The sequence below is a fragment of the Sparus aurata genome, chromosome 22 (genome assembly GCF_900880675.1).
Source record: "Sparus aurata chromosome 22, fSpaAur1.1, whole genome shotgun sequence".
NCBI lineage: Eukaryota > Metazoa > Chordata > Actinopteri > Spariformes > Sparidae > Sparus > Sparus aurata.
Genome location: NC_044208.1, coordinates 265,886 through 269,506, shown reverse-complemented (window position 1 = coordinate 269,506; position 3,621 = coordinate 265,886). Strand labels below are relative to the sequence as shown.

Sequence of the window (3,621 nt, the reverse complement as noted above, 5' to 3'; positions counted from 1 at the left end):
CCCGCGACTGCGGGTTTCACGGCTAAACAGGTGTTGGATGAGATGTCCTCACACGCCAGGGGACACTACTCTGATTCAGAAGAGGACGTGTCTGAAGAATCGGACGTGGTGGAGGAACACAAGGACAACGGTTGTCGCGCAGGAGAAGAGGCTGAGGCTGAGGCTGAAGAAGAAGAAGAAGAAGAAAATGAAGAAGAAGAAGAAAATGAAGAAGAAGAAGAAGAAGTAGAAACATACATGTCCAAGAACAACGCTATCGAATGGTCCTCAGTGGCATTTTACAAAGATTGCAGGGTAATAGGGCAACACGATGATGATGCCAATGTCGATGATGATGACGACGATGTCAGAGATATGAGGATAAGAAAGAGAAGGAGGAGAAGAAGGGGAACAACAGCAACAGCAGAAGCAAACCCACTTGGACGCACCGCGTACGTGGTTGCCAATGCCCACGACATTTTGTCAACATTTCTCATGTTTCTCACACCGGCGATAGACAAAATTGTGCTAGAAATGACAAATCTGGAGGGTTTCCGAAAGTATGGAGAAAACTGGAAAGACATGAGTCGAACCGACTTGCGCGCCTATATAGGGGTGCTAATCCTAGCAGGTGTCCACAGGTCCCGAGGCGAGGCCGCAGCCAGTCTATGGGATGCGGAGAGCGGTAGGGCAATTTTCTGTGCCACCATGCCAATCAAAGTGTTTTTCACACTTACTCGAGAATGCTACGCTTTGACAATCGCGAGTCGAGACCCGAGAGACGCACCACTGACAAACTGGCAGCCATAAGAGAGGTGTGGGATAAATGGGCCGAGCGACTTCCGTACCTCTACAACCCAGGGCCTGACATAACATTGGAATGAGCAACTGGTTCCCACCAGAGGTAGTAGTAGTAGTAGTAGTTGGCATACAATAAATGCTTTTGTTGTGTGTGAGTGTGTGTGTGAGTGAGTGAATGAGTGAGTGAATGATTTGATATTAATTATTTGGTTGTTATTCTGATTCTTTCTTTCCCTTTGTCTCTTTCTTACACACACACACACACACACACAATAGGTCGTTGTCCTTTCCGACAGTGTATGCCAAACAAGCCGGCCAGGTATGGAATCAAGATATGGGTGGCGTGTGACACAAAGTCAAGCTACGCGTGGAAAATGCAAGTCTACACCGGGAAGCCGACTGCCGGCGGTTCGGAGAAAAACCAGGGAATGAGGGTTGTGCTCGATGTCACAGAGGGGCTGACGGGTGGCAACAAAACTGTCACATGTGACAACTTCTTTACCTCTTACGAGCTCGGACAGCGCCTCTTAGAGAGGGACATCGCCATGGTCGGTACGGTCAGAAGAAACTCGCGCTGCTCGCGTCCAAGAACAGACAAGTCTTCTCCTCAAAGTTTGCATTCACGTCCGACACCACTTTGGTGTCCTACATGGCAAAGAAAAACAAGAACGTTATGCTCATGAGCACGTTGCACACAGAGGCTCCCGACGACGTTGTCGCTGGCCGTCGCAAAGACAGGAAACCGGCCATCGTTCTAGACTACAACAGCAACAAAGGAGGTGTGGACAACTTAGATAAGGTGATTGGAACATACAGCTGTAGAAGAATGACAGCCCGCTGGCCCTTGGTCATCTTTCACAACATCATCGATGTTTCTTCGTACAATGCCTTTGTGTTATGGTGAGAGATCAACCCTGGCTGGCTGCCAGATAAACGAAACAAAAGGAGGCTGTTCCTGGAACAACTGGAAAAGGTGCTGGTGACTCCACTCATCCAAAGAAGGGAGCGTCTACCTCGCACAGCAGCGTCTGCCTTGGTCGTGAGAGCTGTCCAGAGAAGTAGTGCTAAATGTCGTGATTGGCCTGAGGAGGAGGAGGAGGCGGAGGAGGATGAGGAAGCTGCAGAAGAAGAAGAACAACAACAACAACAAAAACGACAAGACCAACAAAAACAAGAGCAGCAGCAGCAGCCCATGACAACGACCACCACCACCACCTCATCAGCTGTCAGCCTACCTGGAATACATAACAAGAGGAAGAGGTGTCAGATATGCCCACCAAAGAAGGACCGTAAAACACAGACTGTGTGCTCTGGTTGTAAGACATTTATATGCAAAGGATGTACACTGCCATACTGTCCGACCTGTGCGCATTTCAATTTAGGAGCTGACATTAGTGGTGGAGAGGCTAGAAGGAGACATGTTTGACTGACTGACTGACTGAAATAGTGTGTATAGTCCCTAGGCTGCGCTACAATGATAAGACACCAGCCCTGCCACATTAGCATTGTCCTGGGGGGTCACTGTGACCCTCTGTGATCACCAGCCCTGCCCCAAGCTGCATTAGCATTGTCCTGGGGGGTCAATGTGACCCTCTGTGGACACTGGCCTTGCTGCCCCAGCCGCATTAGCATTGTCCTGGGGGGTCAAAGTGACCCTCTGTGGACACCAGCCCTGCCCCTGCCACATTAGCATTGTCCTGGGGGGGTCACTGTGACCCCCTGCCTTCTACAATCAAATTAGATTTACTGCTGCAATACCGTGTATAGTCTCTAGGTGGCGCTATAGTGATGAGACGCCAGCCCTGTCCCTGCCGCATTAGCATTGTCCTGGGGGGTCGCTGTGACCCTCTGCCTTCTACAATTATATTAGATTTACTGCTGCAATACCGTGTATAGTCCCTACGTGGCGCTATAGTGATAAGACACCAGCCCTGTCCCTGCCGCATAAGCATTGTCCTGGGGGGTCGCTGTGACCCTCTGCCTCCTACAATCATATTAGATTTACTGCTGCAATACCGTGTATAGTCCCTAGGTGGCGCTATAGTGATAAGACATCAGCCCTGTCCCTGCCATTGTCCTGGAAGGGTCACTGTAACCCTGTGTGGGGTGAAATGGAAAGACATCACAAGGGTTAAAATGAATAGAAATAAGACATGGACTAAATGACTTAGCAAAACTACCTCAAAATTATATTTTTAAAAATTATCTTATGTTGATGAGGAAAAAAAATATTGCTATTGGCATGCCCGCACACACACACACACACACACACACACAATATAAAAAGTTTAGTAATTAGTAATTATCCTTTAGTGTATTCACTCCACGGAGTGCAACAGTGGTATGAGCACATACCCCTGTATGATAGGGCAGACAGCACACTTTTCTGCTGATTTCTTCTGTGTCAACAAGCCTGCGTTTTTTGTGGACTCTCTCCAAGTTTTTGACATACATGATATTAATGAGCCTGGAGTCACAAGGTAGAGTGAAGAAGCTGTCCAGGCTTTTCTGTGATATGATATCACATACAATGCCATCATCTTGTTTTTCTTGTACAAAGGCAAAGCAATTGTTGTTTAAGAGGAAACATCCATTCCTTTTGTTTGCTACAACAAAATGTCCACTTTCACGACCCGTCTGTTTGTGGCTTTCTGCCAGTCTTTTTGCCACTTGACTTATGGGATTTTTGGCATTTCGCACCAGTTTCTTCAGGATTTGCAGGTGGTTTTCAAAGGCAAATGCAGATATGTCATTGAGTGAACACTTGAAATCATCTGACAGATGCCTTAAGTTTTGCACATTATATACCAAAAAACTGTCTGTGTATATATGCTGACATTT

The 3,621-nt window shown here is 47.4% G+C and overlaps 1 pseudogene; it reads left to right on the top strand.

The window, feature by feature from the left end:
- The first annotated feature begins 237 nt into the window (after positions 1–237).
- Positions 238–2,875, top strand: LOC115574540 (piggyBac transposable element-derived protein 4-like; annotated as a pseudogene).
- Positions 2,876–3,621: the final 746 nt, after the last annotated feature.